The following is a 22,479-nucleotide window of genomic DNA, read 5'->3' as shown; positions in this document are numbered from 1 at the left end:
AGCAGATATGACATTCTTGTGGGAAAAGTATTATAAACGTATCACAGTAGAGTACTATATAGCCGATGTGTTAGTTGGGCACCTAGGCTAACTTTGTTGGACTTAGGAACAAATTGGACCTACAAACAGATTCTCAGGACAGAACTCATTTGTGTACAGGAAACTTACTGTACAGGGTATTTCAGGTAAATGTAAATTTGATGGGATTTCATTGTATGCCTAAGTAATGTCCCACAGAATGGTGCTAAAGAGCTAAATTACAACAAATAGTAAGGTGTGACAAAAAATTCTACTTGGTCTTGTCCTGGAGCGATAGGTTACAATAACAGTCTGTTGTAGCTCCATGTGGCCGCTGCTGTGGGATCTGGGTCTGTCTGATACCCATGCTCCACTGTTGAATACTGCGTTCCTGCCTCCCATCTGGCCTTCCCGTAGTGGCTGGAGGAGCTGATGTCTGATATACTCAGTGCTTGGCTTAGCTGAGAAGCACTGGGCATTTTCTCATAAAAATAGAAGATATTACCTGGTTCTTTCTTTTCCTCCTTTCATCTCCTCTTCTCCTCAACCCTTGCTGCAGACTTTCTCTCCCTCTTCTGTCCCTCCTCCCTGTCTTTTCTCCACTCCCACTCTGTTCTTCTTTCCCTTCCCAATTTAACTGGGAAGTACAGAGCATTCAACATGGCCTCCTGTATATTCCTTCCCTAATAATACATGGTAGTATTGAGTTCTGATTTACTGCTTCAGTTTTGCTGGATAAATTAAATTTGCAGGGATCCGAATTTACTCAGTGATAGGCTCAAGAGCTGTCGGCTGCTTGGGGGGGGGTGTGTGCATGCGTGCGTGCACATCTATAAAACCAATAATCTGGCCAAATGTATTTCTAAATCTTCTAGTTTTCTTATAAATATTTTAGAGTTTTAATATGAGGGGAAAAAAAGTGTGGCAGAGACAGCTACAGACATGTGGACTGTGTTTACTCACAAATTGAAATATTGCAAAGGACAATTCAGAATGGCAGGTTTCCGGTGGAAATTAGATTTTACTATGAGCTAAACTGGATATTACTAGCTCTTGTTCTTATCACTGGCACAATTAGAGTTTGCTGGACACTCTCAGTCCAGATCTGGGAGAAGATCCAAAACTTGGGAAATTAGGGGTCAGGAGCCTGCCAAATGTGTTTGTACTACATGGTCCAACTGTTTAACTGGTAAAAACTTTACATACTAATATTTCAACATAAGAAGGAGTTTGGAAGCCAAATGCTGTGTCCATTTTGCTGGTCAGGGTCTTACTGAATTCTCTGGATATCAGCATAAAATAAAGTTAATTTTAGAGGCACTCAGGTGAATGGGATACAGCCCCAATTAGAAGTGGCATTGAACTGAAATACACAGACATTTCTCATTTTTATCTAAACTGATACTTTTTTTTATATATTGAGTAAAAACAGTTTCTTGTTGTATTACATATGTGAGCCCTCAATCGGAACACATTAAAAATAGTAGTAGCTTTTAGTTTAAAATGATACCTACTGCCCTTCTCTGTTTCTTACTAAAAAGGTGGAACCCCCAGCCCTTATAACTGGCAATGAAATAATTATCTGAATTATGTGAAAGGATCCCCATTTAGCCAGAACTAGATTTAAAATCCTGTTTGGTGATTCAGCTATCTCATGTGCACCTGGAAATAAACGCCTTTCTTCCCCTCCCTCATTCCCTTTTTTAGAAACACTGAGTTGATCGTAGTTCAAAAAACAGTCAGCTGTTTCCACCACAGATCCTAGTGAGATCTCCACAGCGGGACTGACTGCCCTCTGCCATCAGTGTTAGAGCTCTTTCTCTCCTGGGTATGGGTACAAATACCAGGAAAACATATGTGCCAAAAGAGATCGGGGAGGTGAGGAGAACAGGGTATTTAGTAGGTGGAGACAGAGACATGAGAGCGGTGTGCAGGGAAACATGCGAGACGCTAAGATTGATCTAAGAGCTACTCAGAGGCTGTTAAATGCTTACAGAATGGGCCAAAGTAATGTCTACATTTTGTTAACTACACATTGTCTGTCTGGGGAGACGGTCCTTCTTAAGAGAATGAGATAAACTAAAGGAATAAAATTCTTGTTACTTTTGAAAAAATACTCCCAAACAAGCAACAGTCTCTAGAAGCCTAAAAAATGATATAAAACTCTGAAAATGATTAACTAGCAAAACCAGAAGAAATTTCTAAAAATCTGTAGACTAACTCAAGACAGTGCTAGAAGACATACTCTCTAAAAGAGAAACAGTGGAATCAACACAAGTGTCCATCGACAGATGAATGGTTAAAGAGGATGTGTGTGTGTGTGTGTGTGTGAGATACGCACAACAGAATATTCCTCAGCCATAAAAAAGAATGAAATAATACCATTTGCAGAAACATGGATGGGTCTAGAGATTATCATACTAAGTGAAGTTAATCAGACAGAGAAATACAAATATCATATGATATCATTTATTTGTGGAACCTAAAAAGAATCATGCAAAAGAACTTATTTACAAAACAGAAATAGACTCACAGACATAGAAAACAAACTTATGGTTACTATAGGGGAAAGGGAGGGAGGGATAAACTAGATCTTGGGATTAACAGATACACACTACTATATATAAAATAGATTTTTATAAAAAGGAAAGCAGTGACCTACTATATAGCACAGGGAGCTATATTCAATACCTTATAATAACCTATAATAGAAAAGAATATGAAAATATATATATATATTACTGAATCACTTTGCTGTACACCTAAAACTAGCTGCTGCTGCTGCTGCTAAGTCGCTTCAGTCGTGTCTGACTCTGTGTGCCCCCATAAACGGCAGCCCACTAGGCTCCCCCGTCCCTGGGATTCTCCAGGCAAGAACACTGGAGTGGGTTGCCATGTCCTTCTCCAATGCATGAAAATGAAAAGTGAAAGGGAAGTCGCTCAGTCGTGTCCGACTCTTAGCGACCCCATGGACTGCAGCCCACCAGGCTCCTCCGTCCATGGGATTTTCCGGGCAACAGTACTGGAGTGGGGTGCCATTGCCTTCTCCGCCTAAAACTAGCACAACATTGTAAATCAACTATGCTTCAATAAAAAATAAAAGAGAAACAAAAGGCAACAAGAACTGAACATCCTGAAATGTAGAAACAGTAACTGAAATGGAAAGGGAGATACATAAAATGTGAAATTATAAAGAAATCAAGTACAGTAGCACAATTGAAATCTGAGAATAGGGAGTAAAAAGAATTAATATAGGAAATGGAATCTTTGATGTGAAGGACAGTATTGAGAAGTTCTCACAGAACACCGATGAACAAAATTGTTCATGGTTTAAATGGTAAGAAAAGGACAAATATGAAGACTAGAGAGTGAGAATCTGGCATATAAGAAATCAATGGTCTTGACATGCGATAATCAAAAACATAGACTAAGACGTGACTTGAGTATATGGATTGAAAGATCTCACAATATTTTGAAGATAATCATTATGGAAGAGAAAAACCAGTAGTTTGGGATGCTCAGGGCTATGAGTACAGAACTCAAATCAACTTAGATAAGCTAAAGACTAAGGAATTTGTTAGCTCACATAAACGGTGATTCCAGAGATAGATGAGCTTCAGAGTTGGCTTGATCTACAAGCTGCAGCTCCATTTTGCTGAGACTCTCTTCATTGTGGTGTCATCTTTGAAGACTCTTCCCTCATGGCCAAGTGGTTCTGGTAGTTCCAGGTTTTGGACAAAGAACACATTCTTTTGTCCCAGAGTTCCAAATAGGTGCACTGAGATTCATCCTCAGAACGGTTATGACACATGCCTACATTTAAACCAAGGAATGAGACCAGAGAAGTGGGATTTGCTGATCAGATGGTGATCTGAAGAACATCAGACCGACATAAAGCTCACCCTGGGACGTGTTAGAATTGCATAGAGAAAGAAAAAAGCCTGTGAAGAGCAATAAATTTATTTGAAAGCCATACAAGAAGAAAGGAAAATCAGGCTGACCTCAGATTTCTCTTTTATTCTAAAAGTCAGAAGAGAATAGAGAAATGGCTAGATTTGTGAGGGAAAGTCTGTGACCCCAGAACTTAGAGGTTCCAATATGTAAGGATTCCATTACTGTCTTGTTTGTTTGTTAAATACCGATTGGGCATGCTTGATTTGACTGAGAGGGATATCAAAATTAGCACATCAAGAATAGGTGACCACAGATTGTAAATTGGTGCAGCCACTATGGAAAACAGTGTGGAGCTTCCTCAAAAAACTAAAAATAAAGTTCCCATGTGATCCGCCAGTTGCACGCCTGGGATATACCCAGACAAAACTATAGTTCAAAGAGATACACACACCACTGTGTTCATAGGATGACTATGTACAATAGCCAAGACATCAAAACTACCTCAGTGTCCACTGACAGATGAATGGATAAAGAAGATATATGTGGTGTATACACTGGGATAGTAGCCGTTGAAAAGAATAATGCCATTTGCAGCAATAAATGGATGGACCTGAAGAAAATCATACCAAGCCAGTTAAGTCATAAAGAGAAGGACAAATACCATACGATAGCCCTTCTACGGAATCTAAAATAGGACACAAATGAATGTACACACAAAACAGAAACAGACTCAGAGACGTAGAGGACCCACTTGTTGCCAAAGGTGGGGGCGGGGAGGGAAGTACTGGGAGTTTGGGATTAGCAGATGCAAACTGTTACATATCGGATGGGTCAACAGCAAGGTCCTGCTGGATAGCACGGGGAGCTATATTCAGTATCATGTGCTAAACCAGTAATGGAAAAAAATAGGAAAAAGTGGATATGTATCAACTGAGGCAGTTTGCTGTACAGCAGAAATTAACACAGCACTGTAACTCAACTATACTTCAATAAAATTTTTTTTTTAAAGAAAAGAATGGGTGACCACAGCACGAAAGGACTGGTGAGATTTCCCTGTGGGACAGAGTATCTACAGACACCCAGCTCTTCACAGAGGTTCTGAGAACCGTGGCTTCAGCAGCCCTCACCTGTTGGTACTGGCCATCTAATGACCCCGTAGGAATGTGGTCAAACTAGTATATTTTTCACAACAGCATCTGGATGAAGCTTAAAAGCAAATAATTCCATTATAAATTAATGGTCCTTATTATGAGAATAGCCCTATAATTGGACTTCAGAAATTCCCCTAAAGAAGCTTCAGGCAGAGTGTACCATCAGATTTAAAAGTCTAATTAAATGGGTCTAAAATTATGTTTCATTTTAGGCCACCTATGACTAGAAAGAAATGGTTTCCAAAGGCCTTTAAAAAAAGAAGAGGAGTTGGTCAAAGGAAAGATGAAATAGAAAGGGAGATGAATGGGATAAGGAACAATTATAAAGATGTAAAATGGAGTAGCCAAATTATAGCTCACTTCGGAGGCACAAAGAGGGAGCTGACGCTTAGGAGGACTGAGGAAATGATACAAATGGCAAATTTGGGTAAACTTTCAAGTGGGATACATACCTTTCTATGTAATTCCTGACATTTTCCCATTTTTCTTTTAACCCTGAAATGTTCTATTTAAAGATTATCTATATTAATACAAAAAAAAAAAAAGTGGAATCAATCAACATGTTCGACATCAGTGGACCTGCTTTGTAAATAACCGCGTATCAGTACGATTTATGAGGAGGGTCGAAATAGGAAAGTGCATGCTGTGCAGCTCTTAGAAGTGAGAGTGCCCACCGGCATGTTATTCGTGTTGCTGGATGTAACTGTGTTGTTAATATCACTGCCTCTGCTACTTGTTGATAAGATACTGACACACTTCAGTTTTCCCGGTGCTAAAAGACCCACTGCCCCGAGAACCCCAGTTTCCTATGTGCCCCTGCCTCTCTCTCCGCAGATCACCAGGGCTTCCCTAGGATCCAGCTGAAGGGTTGTTGTCACTCAGTCGTGTCCGACTCTTTGCGACCACATGGACTACAACACGCCAGGCTTCCCTATCCATCACCAGCTCCCGGAGTTTACTCAAACCCATGTCCATTGAGTCGGTGATGCCATCCAACCATCTCATCCTCTGTGGTCCCCTTCTCCTCCTGGCTTCAATCTTTCCTGGTCTAATGAGTTGGCTCTTTGCCTCAGGTGGCCTAAGTATTGGAGCTTCAGCATCAGCCCTCCCAGTGAATATTCAGGGTTGATTTCCTTTAGGACTGATTGCTTCGATCTCATTGCTGTCCAAGGGACTCTCAAGAGTCTTCTCCAGCACCGCAGGTACTGACGGGTTACTGGCTAGCATATCAGGGCTATCCAGAGTCATGCTCCAGCCCTTTCACGTTTAAAACAAAAAAATTTCTAAATATTATCACAGGCTATGGAGATGCTTTCCTAAGAATATCCGTTTGTATCAACTCCTACGTTCTCTTCAGTCCCTGGAAGTCATCCTCTGCTCTGGCAGTGGATTCTCCCAGCTACCCTTTGCCGATGTCAGGAAGATCATTTTTCTCTTTATATCAGAGGCCTTCTACCAGTTCCCAACTGGCTGCTGATTTTTATCCTATTTCCCAGGCCTTGCAGGCTCCCGGAAATGAGTTAAAACTAGGAATTTAACATCTTTGCTGTGAAACTCTTCCTTTGCTTTGGTTTTGTTTTTTCAGGCAAGTGGTTAGCATATCATTCACCTGTTAGCCATCTTGGCACAGAAATGTCCACCAAGAGTGGTACCCAGAATGGCCCCTAAACATGTTTAAATATGCACCTAATTTGTTTTGTTATAATGGGTCACGGGATTTTGCACCGTAATTAAGATAATGAACCTTGAACTTACGGAGGTACAGTGGATAAGAGTCCACCTGCCAATGCAGGGGACACAGGTTCAATCCTTGTTCTGGGAAGATCCCACATGCCACAGAGCAGCAAGCCCATGTGCCACAGCTGTTGAGCCCGTGCTCTAGAGCCTGTGCTCCACTGTAAGAGAAGCCACCGCAGTGAGAAGCCTGTGCACCACAACTAGAGAAAGCCCGAGCACAGTAGTGAAGACCCAGCAGAACCAAAAATAAATTAAAAAACTTTATAAAATAAAGTGAACCTTAAAATAAGTTATTCTGGATTATCTGGATAGGCCCCATCTAATGATATGAAATTTTTTTTCTTAAATTTTTAAAAATTTTATTTTAGTTTGGAGAATAGTTGATTTACAATGTTGTGTTAATTAAAGTTCAGTTCAGTTCAGTCGATCAGTCGTATCCGACTCTTTGCGACCCCATGAACCGCAGCATGCCAGGCCTCCCTGTCCATCACCAACTCCTGGAGTTCACTCAAACTCATGTCCATCGAGTCGGTGATGCCATCCAACCATCTCATCCTCTGTCGTCCCCTTCTCCTCCTGCCCTCAGTCTTTCCCAGCATCAGGGTCTTTTCAAATGAGTCAGCTCTTCACATCAGGTAGCCAAAGTATTGGAGTTTCAGCTTCAGCATCAATCCTTCAATGAACACCCAGGACTGATCTCCTTTAGAATGGACTGGTTGGATCGCCTTGCAGTCCAAGGGACTCTCAAGAGTCTTCTCCAACACCACAGTTCAAAAGCTTCAATTCTTCGGCACTCAGCTTTCTTCACAGTCCAACTCTCACATCCATACATGACCACTGGAAAAACCATAACCTTGACTAGACGGACCTTTTTTGGCAAAGTGATGTCTCTGCTTTTGAATATGCTGTCTAGGTTGGTCGTAACTTTCCTTCCAAGGAGTAAGCGTCTTTTAATTTCATGGCTGCAATCACCATCTGCAGTAATTTTGGAGCCCAGAAAAATAAAGTCAGCCAATGTTTCCACTGTTTCCCCATCTATTTGCCATGAAGTGATGGGACCAGATGCCATGATCTTAGTTTTCTGAATGTTGAGCTTTAAGCCAACTTTTTCACTCTCCTCTTTCACTCTCATGAAAAAAGTTAGTTTTAAGTGTACAGCAAAGTAATTTAGTTATACGTATGCTCAGACGATAGAGAATCTGCTAGCAATGCAGGAGACCCAGATTCAATCTCTGGGTCAGAAAGATCCCCTGGGAAAGGGAATGGCGACTCACTCTAGTATTCTTTCCCAGAGAATCCCATGGACAGAGGAGCCTGGTAGGCTACAGTCCATGGGGTCGCGAAGAGTTGGACACGACTGAGTGACTAACACTTTCATTTTCATATATGAATCTGTTCTTTTCTAAATTTTTTTTCCCATACAGGTTATAACAGAGTATTAAGTAGAGGTCCCTGTGCTATACAGTAGGTCCTTGTTGGTTATCTATTTTATATATTGAAGAAGGAAATGGCAACCCACTCCAGTATTCTTGCCTGGGAAATCCCATGGACAGAGGATCCTGGCAGGCTACAGTCTATGGGGTCGCAGCAGAGTTAGACATGACTGAGTGACTAAAACCAAGTTTGTTTTCTAAGTCTGTGAGTCTGTTTCTGTTCATAAGCTCTTTAAAAGAGAACTTTCTCAGGCTGGAGGCAAAAGAGATGGGACAGAAGAGGAAGTCAGATTCCAAGCGTGAGAAGGATTTGACCCACTGTCACAGCCTCTGAGATTAGAACCAGAGAGAGGCCTCTGGAGGGGGCGGAGGGCCACTGACAGCCAGCAAGAAATCAGGAACCTCCATAAAACAGCCACATGGAACTGGGTTCAGCCAACAACCCAAGTGAGACGAGAAGCAGATCCAAACCTCCAGAGTGGAATGCAGCCCTTTGTGAGACTCTAAGCAGAGAACCAGTTAAGCCAAGCCGTACCTGGACGTGTGATCTGCAGAACTTTGAGATGAATCCTGACTGTTGCTTTAAGCCACAAAATTGGTGGTAATCCGATACAGCAGCAGCAGCAGGCCAACACACCGATATATAAAATAATAACAGCACACCAACAACAAATACACCCGGCAGGATGGGATGGAAGCAGTGGTAAATGCTGCAGAACACACTGTTCATCATGGCTGGGGAAGTGTTTTCAGGCTGGGATTCTCTCCACGGTGAGCCACTGGTTCTGAAGGCCAGGAGGACCCAGAGCCAGTCTGCACTCAGCACTCGGCTAAGAGTTTACATAGGATTGGGTGTCTGGGGGAAAAACACATGTACCATTCTGTGTAAGAAAAGTTGTTTTAGAGATGGGCTGTTTTAACAAAGGGGCTTCTCTGGTGGCTCAGTGGTAAGAATCCTCCTGCCAATGATCCCTGGGTTGGGAAGATCCCCTGGAGAAAGAAATGGCAACCCACTCCAGTATTCTTGCCTGGAGAATCCCGTGGACAGAGAAGGCTAGTGGGCTACAGTCCTTGGGGTCTTAAAAGAGTTGGACACAACTTAGCGACTAAAACAGTAAAAAAAAAAGAAAAAAAAATCTTAACAAAGTGGCCTTGTGCACTGCTGTGATTCAAAGAGAGGGAGCGCATTTGTAGATTCTTGTTTATTTTCCTAAGGTTACTGTTGTGTATAGTAAGAAATTGGTGAGAAGAAGAAATTATACAAAGGAGAGATTGTTTTGACAATAGGTCCATGCTGTCCCATTTGTGTGTAATTTCTTCTGGTACAACTGTAAAACTCTGACAAGCTTTAGCAGAGTTCTGGGTGTTATTTATGAAAACTGCTTACATCAGGCTTCAACTCGACTTAAAGGTCCAGTGAGGTGCTTTGTGCCATGGATTACACTGGTGACGTGGAAGTTAGCTCATATATGCTGGAATTCCATAAAGGAGGGCACTCTGGAGCCAACCTGCCTGGGTTTCAATCCCAGCTCTTTCACTGACTAGCTGTGTAGTCTTGGGCCAGTTACTGAACGTCTCTATACCTCAGTTTCCTTTTCTGTGAAAACGGATGATAAGAGGGCCTCTCTCGTAGTGTATTGTGAGAACTTTATGTGCTCAAACTACCACCTAGCACCTTGATCGGCAGCAACAAATGTTAGCTATAATTATGTTTGTTATGCTTTCCCTAAACATGCAAACATTCCTGAAACTGGGTCTTTCTGACTCCTTGTATGCGAAAAACAGTTGAGCCCAAGGATCCCCTAACTGCAGATCACCTACCCGTTGTGTACCAGCAGGCCAAACCAGGAAGTCTAGTTGCCTGGCATCCCTTTCTGTCGCTTCTTACTGTTATTTTCCACTTCACATTGGTGGAGCTTTACCGATAATGTGGCCTTATATTCCTTACCAGATAAATCTTCATTTTTTAACACCTTAAAAGAACATTCCCTATCTGTTCTTTTATGAAATGATGTTTCATAAGATAATAGGCATGCTGTGGTATAGCAGAATAATATTAAAATAACTTTGGAAATGCTAGGTTTAGTTTCCTTACTCAGGATTTATCAGAGCCTTTATTATTAATATGAATTTTCAATGTCCAAGGATATATAGTGCATTTCTCTGCAAACATATTTGACCATGGAACATATTTTTCAAGATATGCCTCTTCGAATTTCCTAGAAGTGTTCTGCACATCCAGTTTGGGAAACAGCTGCCCTGAAATACAAGCATATTTTACCAAGATTATTTAGTATTTAAAAATTAAGAGTTTTATGAATTGTAGCTTGTTCTAAAACATTTTATAGTTCCAAATATATATATCTATGTCTGTTTACAAGTTCCCTGGTGGCTCAGTGGTAAAGAATCTGCCTGCCAATACAGAAGATGGGGTTCAAGGCCTGGGTTGGAAAGATCCCCTGGAGAAGGAAATGGCAACCCACTCCAGTCTTCTTGCGACTAAACAACAGAAATGTACGTTTACCCAGATTCGACTTAGATAAAGCAAGGGAGAGTCTAATTCTTATTTTTTAGGTTAAAAACGGCCCTTGTTAGGGCAGGTTAATGACTTTTCCCAATAGTCCTTCTCTGAGATAGATAATGAAGATGTCATTGTACAAGGACATGATCCTCTACTTGGCAAAGACTTGGTCATCAAATGCATATTGAATTGGGCAGCCCACGTGTCATCCATAAAGTTAGTGCAGCCTTTTTAAGAAACAGCTTGTAGGGGCCTTCCCAGGCGGTCCAGTGGCTAAGACTTTGTCTTCCAGTGCAGAGGGCGCAGGTTTGATCCCTGGTGAAGATCCCAGGTACCTCATGACCAAAAAACGAAAACATAACACAGAAGCAATATTGTAACAAATTCAATAAAGATTTTTAAAAGCGGGGAAAGGAGAGTGTGGGCAAATTGGGAGAGTAGCATAGAAACATATACACTACCGTATGTAAAATAGATAGCCAGTGGGAAGTTGTTGCATACCGCGGGGAGCTCACAGTGGTGCTCTCGGTGACGACCCGGGGGCGGAATGTGTGTGGGGTGGAGGGGAGGCTCAAGAGGGAGGGGACACATGGATACTTACGGCTGACTCGTGTTGTTGTACGACAGAAACCAGCACAACATTGTAAAGCAATTTTCCTCCGATTACAAATAAATTTTAAAATAATTTTTAGAAGACTTTAAAAAAAATGCTTAAAAAAATAAAACAGCTTGTACTTTCAGCCAGCACCGCTTATTGAGGTGGTAACTTCTATAAGGTTACCCCCTCTGTGAAGAAATTCCTTCCTTTTGTTCTGAACTCACCTCGCCCAAATGCTAGGTGAAATGCTTCTTTGATTTGGTATTCAAGAGAAGTGAACGCAACCAAGTTGCTTCTTAGCGATTTTGTAGGCTTCAGCCTTCTCGCCTTCTTGGTGTTTTCCTTTCTAAAGTAAAAAGTCCTCATTCTTCAGGCTTTCAGTTGACTGTGAAGATACTACACTATTGCGGGCTAACAAGTTAGCCTGCCACAGTTTCATGGATGCTGGCAGAAGACAGAAGACTCCTGGGTTAGAGACAAAGGCTACTCTATTACTCACTGCAATGGTAGTAGCTAATTACATATTTATTAGAGTTCCTGGTTTAAAACCTGCCTGTCCCGTCACTCATGCAGCTCTGGACCATCTCTGTTTTTCTCACCACCGTATCCCTAACAGCTCACATGGCATGGTGCGGCGCGGGCACCGAGTAAATAAATAATGAATGCATGAACACACTACGGTCTCTCTAGCTCAGAGCCTGTCTGTTGTTCTGAGTCGCAGAATGGGCCAAATGCATTATTTGGGTCCATGCCTTCCTCTAAACAGTTTTGTTGTGTTTCTCCCTCTTCTCACAAGCTCAAATTTTGTCTTTACTGAAGTTTGATCGTTTTTTATTTCATATTCCCGTGCATGCATGCTATCATTTCAGTCGTGTCCAACCCTGCGACCCTATGGACCATAGCCCACTAGGCTCCTCTGTCTCTGGAATGTCCCAGGCAAGCACACTGGACTGGGTTGCCATTTCCTTCTCCAGAGGATCTTCTCAACCTAGGGATTGAACCTGTGTCTCTTACAGCTCATGCACTGGCAGGCGAGTTCTTTCTACTAGCACCCCTGGGAAGCACTCAAATTTTAATTTAGAGATGTTACATCATTTTACTAATTGAAATGATGTAGACATATTACATGGTACCAGTCCTAGATACTCCTGCTAGCATTGTCCATTTGGGTAATTCTGATGTTTCCATTTAACTGACTTGCATCATAAGGAAATGAAAGGTGCTGAAAGCTGAGACTCCGACGGTGTTTCAGTTATCTTTTGCAAACCTAGGTGGTTCAGATTATTTTGGGCGCTGTGGAAGATGGCAAAGTGAAACAGCACTTCTCACTTACACATATATACCAAGGTCTGTGGCCAGGACCTCAAAGAGGTTAGAGTCTATATGAGCAAATAACACAGACTTGGTGTGTTCGCACGTAATCATGGTAAGCAAGCTGCATTAGAATCTCAGCATGTGTCAGTGCTAAGCTACGTGGTACAGATTTAAATACCTCATGGGAGTTTGGCATTACTCTGAACTGGACTACAATACTAGAGATTTCATGAAGTTTGCTCTGGGCTGGATTTTGAAGCTCTTAGATTGAATCTTTAAAAAGAAGTTCATTAGGCAGGCCACAGAAGTTGCAGTGTGCTCTTAGAAACATGAGAGCTGGCTGGAGTGGTAGGCATCAAATGGGAAAGCGTGTGTTCCGTTCACGCTCACCACGGGGCTCGCAACCTTTCTGTCTCCTCTTCCATTCAGTTTAGCCGTGCGTGCGTAGTGAGGAAGCCACACCTTTGGGCAACTATAGCTGGGATTGGGGGAGGGGGGGGCAGGCAGAAGACGGGGCCCTTCTAAGGAGGATCCATGAAGTAAACTCCAAAGGACAAGCTTGGAACGCCAGCCTGCGTACTCATAAATTCCAGCTATTCCCAGAGATGAAAGGGAAGTGAGAGGACTGGGAACAATAGGCAGGGGTGTTCCCTGGGACCTTCTGACCGCCTGTTTACAGCAGAGGAGGAGCAGTGGGGCTGCCCAGATGGCAGGCCAACGCGAGAACGAAGCTTCCTCGCCCTGAGACCTCCTTAGGAAATCCTGTTTGTGACGGTGACTTCACTGCAAAGTGATCAGGAGTGCTCCCCTGGGTCGTACAAGCTCACTTCTAAAACCCTGAACAACCACAGTTTCTAATGAGTTTGAAATCTTATTACCATGCACGTTCAGCAAGATAGAAACTGACGATCAGGTGAGGCTTGGGTCAGACCTTATTTTGCAAGCCTCTGCCTATCTTTCTTGTGCCACTGACATGCTGGTCACACAATAGCTGAACTGTGAGATAAGCCTCATCTTTCTTTTCCTGTGTTGGTATGTTAGGGAATGATGGTTCTGATGGCCTTTAAAAAGCAGGAAAAGGCAAAGCCCCGTGACACCATGTCTTTGGCACTGCATTGCTTCAGTAAGAGAACTATCTTGAAAGCCTGCGAAATGCAGATTAAGTTTTTTGAGAGCTGGGTCAAAACACCGTCAAATCCAAAGCCGATTGACCAGAGGGCCCTCTCTGAAAAGATCCACTTTTTACATCCACCCTTGGAGTCTACCCTTCTCTCCTCTTTTCCTTCCGCCACTTAAGTGCTTTTGGACCTGGGGATGGGGGACAGTCTGCTTTCTGCGCCAAGCCTCATAAAATGGGATTTGTCTTCCATCGCAGACAGGTGGCCAAGCTGTTACAGAGAGGGCTTTGGCCCCCCGGATGCGTGGCCCTGTGACGGCGCAGAGCCAGGCCACGTGTCTGAGCCCGTGGGCAGCCTCGGATGGTGACAGCTTCGGTCAGTTGGTGCGGAGTCCCCCTGGCGGACAACAGAGAGCAGGAGCGCAGCTGCCCTCCAGCGCTCCTGGGTGATAGGAAGAGCTCTCTGAAACAGAACACGGCTGTCCCTCCCTCCCTCTTTCCCAGGGTGGGCCAGGCACTGGGAAAGAAATTTGGGCCTTCTCAGACCATGCTTATTGTTATTATTTTGGCTTGTGGGATTTTAGTTCCCTGACCAGGGACTGAACCCAGGCCCTTGGCCGTGAGAGCACAGAGTCCTAAGACTGGAGCACCGGAGAATTCCCCCATTACCTAATACAGCCTTCTGCACTTATGATATGCATCAGGAACAGATTTCACAAGCCTTTTTCCTAGGAGACTAGATTAGTCATTAGGGTTAATTATTCAGTAGTTAGAGGAAACATCGTAATGGAGAAAAAAATCAACTTCTGGTAGCCAGGAAGCAGAGGGCCTTATAACTTCAGATTGCTCCATGAAAAGAATGTGCAGTGCAGTCTTTGCACCCAAAAATCTAATCATGGTTGGAACTCTCCAGACATCAAAAACATCCCCTCCTTAGCTTTAAATGGCCTCCGGTTCCAAGCCCACATATTCTTAGGGAGCATCCTTCTCCCAGAGGAAATACAGTTGGATTGTCGTGAGAAAAGAACCCTGGGTCTTCTGTGCTGTTGGCTTCAGCAGACTCTGCCGAATCTCTACTGGTGAGATAATAAATACCACTTCCAGAAATGTGAAGGAAAGAAGCCTTTTGGTTTCGAGTTCCTCATCTAACCACTACGCAGCATTGATAGAAAAAATCTGGACCCAGTTCACTGCTTTTGCCTTCCACTCCCCCCCTAAGGGCCCACGTGAAAAGCAAATTTGGCCTTGTTTCCTTAGCATCCTCTGGGCCCAATTCTTGTCTTTCATCATCTTTCCTAAAGCTGATATGACAATTCCGCAGGGAAGAAGCAAACAGTACACTTGGATGAACTCGACAAAACTCAAAGACTTTTCCTCTTCTCCCTGATTCTGAAGTGATTTTCTGTATTTAAGAAAAGAGAAATGAGGATAGTTCTGGCCTGAACGGTTCCATATTGTTTATATCATATTGGTGATATTTTAAACTGGGCAGAGAAAGCACACAGATTGTTGGGCTTCCTAGGTAAAGCATCTGTCTGCCAATGCAAGAAGTGCAGGAAACTCAGGTTCGATCCCTGGGTCAGGAAGATCCCCTGAAAAAGGAAATGGCAACCCACTCCAGTATTCTTGCCCGGAAAATCCCATGGACAGAGGTGCCTGGTAGGCTACAGTCCATGGGGTGCAAAGAGATGAACATAGCTGAGCACACGGGCACATACAGATTGTAAGATAGTGGTCGGCCTGCTTTAAGGAACCCAAGTTGTAAATACCCTTGAAAAGTACTCAAAAATTCCAGTTATTACCAAAGTTGAAAGGGAAGTGAACAGATCTCATCAACTGCTTCTTCTGTGTCATCCTCTAGGTTAAATGTCAGCACCTCAGAGAGGCCTTTTCTGACCACTCTCCTCTTCTTTATCAGAGCATTTTATTTTCTCTTTTGCACTCACTTATTTAATGGCCATTTCTCTTTCTTCCTCCCTGAACTCCAAGGGACCACATCAAGGTCAGGGCCCATATCATTCATGCCCTCCTGAATTCCCTTCGTCTGGCACAGTGAAGCACACACATCCCAGACCCCCAGGAGTGCTGAAGGAATGAATGAGCTTTGGAAGTATGGCAAGCTAGCTTCATGTTCTTGGTGAGCTCCCAGTTCTTTGGGATCTCCTCTTTTCTTTTCTCAGATTCAACTAAAGAATGCTGCTTGATCTCAACATCCAGCTTATCAGGGTTGGTTCCATTCATTAATTTTTCTTAAAAAAAAAAAAAAAAAACAAACTAGAATTTTTGTTCAGAGTCTCAGGTCCACTAATAGTTCCATATCTGAAGAATGCAGTGTAGTGAGGGGGTTGCAGGAAGCAGTTTTGGAGCGTTTAATTTTGTCTCCATCACTTCTTGGCTGGGTAATGGTGACTCATTATTAACCATCTCTCCCACCTCAGTTTCCTCACCTGTAAAGTGACGATATTAATATATAGAGTTCTCAGCTAGTGTGGACCTGAGGTTAAATTAAACAGCACATGTAAAGCAGTGAGCTTTCTGTTTCATGTTGCATATGCATAGTAAACTTTAACCCCTATCATTTTGTTCATATTGTTAAAGGACCTGGGTGTATCATTTTTTCTAGAACAGGATAAGGGGTGGCTTCCTGTCAGAGGTAACCCTGGACATTAGGAGTATTCAAGGTCAGAAAGCCTAGGACCTGGAGTACTGGATCCCACAGAGCCTCCTGCCTGAGGGCACTGGGCGGTATGGCCAAATGACTCAATATTGAAGTAATGACTAATCGTCGCAGGGCTCCTCGTGTCTCTTCCCCTCCGCCCCACCACACTCACCACAAGGCTAGAACTGATCCTGGAGTCTGGCTGAGCATACAGTGAGTCTCAGCAAACCCATCCGGTGGGATTAGAGAAGCCAGGTGGGGCACTCCGGGGTGAGGGAGCAGCTGCCTCTGGGACCGAGAGGAACTGGGGGTCCCTGTCCTGTTCCCTGTGTGCTTCACAGAATCCGGAGTGCAGTCTCCAGTGTGTACTGGCCACCAGAGAGTCTTGTTCTGAGGCACAGGAAGGAGCGCCTCATACCAGCTCATAGGGAAACTCCAAACAGTCAGCAGGAAGAAACTCAATCACAGATGAAAATGATTTTGTCTCACCGTGTGTCTGTGCAGGAATCTGAGGGGGAAAACGAGACATTCATTGAACAGAATGTACTTTGTTCCTTTTCATGTCTGTGGTTGTGTGCCTGGCTCACTGGTCTCCATCAAGAAAAGAGCAATGACTTACACATTTAACTTTGTGACCCCGTGGAGCAGTGTAGCCTGCCGGGCTCCTCTGTCATTGGAATTCTACAGGCAAGAATACTGGAGTGGGTAGCCACTCCCTTCTTGAGCAATTCTCCCCGACCTAAGGATTCTTTACCATCTGAGCCATCAGGGAAGCCTCATTTAATGATCTTATTGGACAGAATTGCCTTTCACACTGATTTGTAAGGCAGATACTTCCCTCTCCTATCTCACTTGGAACTCAAAAGAGGAGCCCATTGGCTTTAATATTTTGCAAGCATGTAGGGTCAGCAATCTGGACATTAAAATAAATCTGTCATTATTGGTTGTCTTCTTTCATTTAACAAAAATAATACATGGCTATTGTAAAATATATTTTAAAATATGAGTAAAGAATATAAGATAAGCCTGTGCATGTTAGTCACTCAGTCATGTGATCCTTGTGATTCTTTGTGATCCCGTGGACTATAGGTGTCTGAGCCACCAGGGAAGCTCTTTAAGATAAGCATTGCTTGTAGTGAACTAAACTAGTGGAGGTGATGGAATTCCAGTTGAGCTGTTTCAAATCCTAAAAGATGAGGCTGTGAAAGTGCTGCACTCAATATGCCAGCAAATTTGGAAAACTCAGCAGTGGCCACAGGACTGGAAAAGGTCCGTTTTCATTCCAATTCCAAAGAAAGGCAATGCCAAAGAATGCTCAAAGTACCGCACAATTGCACTCATCTCACACGCTAGTCAAGTAATCCTCAAAATTCTCCAAAGCCAGCCCTCAACAGTACGTGAACCATGAACTTCCAGATGTTGAAGCTAGATATAGAAAAGGCAGAGGAACCAGAGATCAAATTGCTCACATCCGCTGGATCATTGAAAAAGCAAGAGAGTTCCAGAAAAACATCTATTTCTGCTTTATGGACTATGCCAAAGTCTTTGTGTGGATCACAATAAACTGGAAAATTCTTCAAGAGATGGGAATACCAGACCACCTGACCTGCCTCTTGAGAAATCTGTATGCAGGTTAGGATTACACAGTTAGAACTGGACATGGAACAGCAGACTGGTTCCAAATAGGGAAAGGAGTACATCAAGGCTGTATAACGTCACCCTGCTTATCTAACTTATATGCAGAGTACATCATGAGAAATGCTGGGCTGGATGAAGCACAAGCTGGAGTCAAGATTGCCAGGAGAGAAATATCAATAACCTCAGATGTGTAGATGACACCCCCATTATGGCAGAAAGCAAAGAAGATCTAAAGAGCCTCTTGATGAAAATGAAAGAGGAGAGTGAAAAAGTTGACTTAAAACTCAACATTCAGAAAACTAAGATCATGGCATCTGGTCCCATCACTTCATGGCAGATAGATGGGGAAACAGTGGAAACAGTGACAGACTTTATTTTGGGGGGTTTCAAAATCACTGCAGATGGTGACTGCAGCCATGAAATTAAAAGACACTTACTCCCTGGAAGAAAAGTTATGACCAACCTACTCAGCATATTAAAAAGCAGAGACATTACTTTGCCAACAAAGGTCCATGTAGTCAAAGCTATGGTTTTTCCAGTGGTCATGTATGGACGTGAGAGTTGGACTATAAAGAAAGCTGAGTGGTGAAGAATTGATGCTTTTGAACTGTGTTGTTGGAGAAGACTCTCGAGAGTCCCTTGGACTGCAAGGAGATCCAACCAATCCATCCTAAAGGAAATCAGTCCTGAATATTCATTGGAAGGACTGATGCTGAAGCTGAAACTCCAATTCTTTGGCCACCTGATGCGAAGAACTGGGTTATTTGAAAAGACTCTGATGCTGGGAAAGATTGAAGGCAGGAGGAGAAGGGGATGACAGAGGATGAGATGGTTGGATGGCATCACCAACTCAATGGACATGGGTTTGGGTGGACTCCAGGAGTTGGTAATGGACAGGGAGGCCTGGCATGCTGCAGTCCATGGGGTCACAAAGAGTTGGACACGTCTGAGCTGAACTGAATGAGAGCATCTTGCTGTTTCAGAAAATAAGAAAATGCTAATAAAAAAAAACAACCTGGTAATATGTTAAAAGGGCACAGAGTCTAGCGTAGAGAGACAACTAGACAATTCTAAAACAATCTGAGGCATTAAAATATATAATTACAGTAATGAATTCAATACATTGAATAAAACAAAAATCCATGAGTCCATACTTTAAGACAGGAGAGAAGAGAAAGCTCTTTCTTACATTGTGCTCAGACTCTCTGCAGCTCCATGGACTGTAGCCTGCCAGACTTCTCTGTCCATAGAATTTTCCAGACAAGAATACTGGAGCAGGTTGCCATTTCATACTCCAGGGGATCTTCCCAACCCAGGGATCAAACCCACGACATTTGGGTCTTCTGCTTTGGCAGGCAGATTCTTTACCGCTAGTGCCACCTGGGAAGCCCTTCTTACAATAAATGCCAACTATACAGATAGAATGATAGAACAGCATCAATGGATGCTAAAGTTCTGAGTGAATTTATTTCATAAAGATCGAGAAATTTATATGATCTCAAAATAGCTCTCTATAAAACACTTTTTTTTTAAGATGAGTCAAGAGGAGAAAGAAAAATAAACTGTACACCACTAACCAAGAGTTGACCATTATTAGTAACTTAACAAGTGTCTTTCAATTTTTTTCTAATGTTATAATGTTTTTAATGTCTTATAAAAATGAGCTCACGCTTTTTTTAACCTTTTTTCTCATATAAAAATATATCATGATCTTATTTACTTGTATTTAAATATTACTAGGCACATACTGAGTATGTATTGAGTGAATGAAATTCACAAGCCTTTAAAAGCAAGGTTGTGCTATATGCTCTTATAACTCTTCTGCACTCCCAAGATTTTTTTCCTTAGTACTAATTCCTAGAAATGAAATAGTGAGGTAAAGAATATTTAGAACCCCATGGCCTTTGATATATGGAGCCAAATCACCCTCCAGAAAGATTCTTCTACCTTATTTTCCCACGAGTGATGTATTAAACACACACCTTTCAATACATTTTAAAGAAGAAGACTGGGATTAATGTGTGAAACACCCAGAGTAGGACCCAAGTCATTGAATCAGAAAATAATAGTCATTCACATCCTCTTCTCTCTGTAGGTTAGGTTCTATGAGAACTAAAAGCTGGGGATCGCTGTTTTGCAAAACCTTCCCTCTTATCAGATGGGGTTTTTGTTAATGCAGAAAGCTCCGAGTTGGGATAGAACCTGATTTTAGTTGAGCCACTCACAGACCAGACCCTCATCTCCTAGTCTTTATCAGAAAACCCTGGACTTCTCTGGTGGTACAGTGGATACTAATCCTGCTGCCAACACCGGGGACACGAGTTTGATCCCTGGTCCGGGAAGATTCCACATGCCGCAGAGCAGCTAAGCCTGTGCGCTGAAACTGCTGAAGCCTGTGGGCCTAGAGCCTGTGCTCCACAACAGGAGAAGCCTGCAAGCTGCAGCTGGAGACTCGACCCCGATCCCGCAACCAGAGAAAGCCTGGGGCGATGAAGACCCAGCACAACCAAAGATAAATAAACATGAGTCGATATAGGTATGGATGTAACTGAACAAGATTCTGTATACCTATGGCAACACAACATTGTAAGTCCAATTTATTCCAATAAAACATTTTTTATTAAATAAAAATAAACCCTAGCACCTGTGCTAGCCCTGGAGTCTGCTATGTCAAGGTCAAGGATGAGGGGAAAAACCTCATTTCTCATGATGATGGGCTGGCATCAGGCACCTGTTATCAACACAGAACCTCCAAAAGGTCCTCTTCATTGGACTTGGATGCTGGGTCCTTAAGACCCTCGAACACCAGCAACCAGTGCAGTTTCCAGAGGTGACAGGGCAAAGTGCAGGTTGCACCCGCCCTCACTGCAACTGAGCAGGCTGCCCTCAGAAGCTCCATGGTCCCCATGGCAACTCTCACCAGCTGACGTAAGCCCCCAGCTAGCTGGAGCCGAGGTCTGTCTGCATATTCTCCGGATCCATATGCGATACCGATGATTAAGGAGAACCAAGAAGGGGATATTCAGAGAAGCATCTTTGGATGCCAAAGATGAGAAATCATTAAAGCTGTAACCATGACATGGCTTTGCTTATATTTTCCTTTTTTGACTTCCGCCAGCTCACATGTTCTCAAGTGATGACAGTTGGGCTGATTGAGAGCCGTTAGTCAAATCCAGTAATAGTATTAATCTGTGGCTGGAAACGACTGTTAAAGAAAGTGCCAGGCTATTCAGTTGTGGTTTTTCTTCCAGCTTCCAGTCATGCCAACCTTCCAGTGGGAGGAATAGAGGCTGTGGTAAAGGAAACCGTTGATAAACGAAAGAAACCAGAAACTGTCACTACCCATAACAACGAAACAACAACAAAAAGATTACAGAAAAGAGGGGGAGACAAAGGAAATGGTACAGAGCAGTTTCAGCCTGCAGTCTGATGTGATCATCAGGCAGGAGGCTAGCGTGGTGCTGCCTCAGGCACTGACTCCAATTTTCCAGTGAGAACAGGAAGACTATAAGTACCAAGTAACAGTGCTGAGCAGGAAAGCTTTTCTTGAGGGAAGAGAAAGCCTGGAGTTTAACTGAAGCTATTTTTATCAGCTTCCTAACATGCTTCTCAGACCACGGATACACAAAGGAAGCTAGGAGTCCAGTCACCAAATTATGTCAAAAGAGCTTACCCCGTAATCCTCTTGACTGAATTCTCTAGAACAAATGGTTCATAATGTTGCACCATTGTTGAGTTTTCAAGAAACGCTTGTTGTAACTGAGAAGGTCTTTAGCAGTCAATGTCTTCTATTTGCTGTTTTTATTTTGAGAACTTTAGACTGGCAGCTCGCCATGTGTGTTCACCAAAGCTCAGAAATGGAGTTGTTGTTGGTTTTAACTTTAAAAAGTGAAAAAACACTGTCAGTAAATATGTATTCAGTGACCTGAAAAGTTAAATGGTTCTATAAAGGAACTGAAGGTATAACTTCCAGAGTAACATCGAGAAGAATCTGAACACTGTATGCCTGAAGCATTTTGCTGTCTCCCAACAAGAAAATAGCAGTTTTACCAGCTATTCTACCGCGTTTCCAGAGAAGGCGATGGCACCCCACTCCAGTACTCTTGCCTGGAAAATCCCATGGGCGGAGGAGCCTGGTGGGCTGCAGTCCATGGGGTCGCTAAGAGTCGGATACGACTGAGCGACTTCACTTTCACTTTTCACTTTCATGCATTGGAGAAGGAAATGGCAACCCACTCCAGTATTCTTGCCTGGAGAATCCCAGGGACGGCGGAGCCTGGTGGGCTGCTGTTTATGGGGTCACACAGGGTTAGACACGACTGAAGCGACTTAACAGCAGCAGCAGCAGCTACCATGTTTCACATATTATACCTTTTTCCCATTATTTATTATTCTTAGA

The 22,479-nt window shown here is 43.0% G+C and overlaps 1 protein-coding gene and 1 long non-coding RNA gene across 5 annotated transcripts in view; one reads left to right on the top strand and one right to left on the bottom strand.

Moving 5' to 3' along the window:
* CDK6 (cyclin dependent kinase 6) overlaps positions 1 to 22,479 on the top strand; it is a 253,952-nt gene that overhangs the window by 184,608 nt on the left and 46,865 nt on the right. The gene's annotated exons all lie outside the window — the stretch shown is intronic.
* On the bottom strand, positions 21,228 to 22,274 carry LOC123334865. Its single transcript, XR_006553040.1, has 3 exons — positions 22,131 to 22,274; positions 21,754 to 21,959; positions 21,228 to 21,370 (listed from the first exon to the last, which is right to left on the bottom strand). It is a non-coding gene; the product is annotated as an uncharacterized LOC123334865 (long non-coding RNA).

This window comes from Bubalus bubalis, chromosome 8 (genome assembly GCF_019923935.1).
Source record: "Bubalus bubalis isolate 160015118507 breed Murrah chromosome 8, NDDB_SH_1, whole genome shotgun sequence".
Classification (NCBI taxonomy): Eukaryota; Metazoa; Chordata; class Mammalia; order Artiodactyla; family Bovidae; genus Bubalus; species Bubalus bubalis.
The sequence above is the reverse complement of the archived record's forward strand: the minus strand, read 5'-3'. Positions and strand labels throughout refer to the sequence as shown.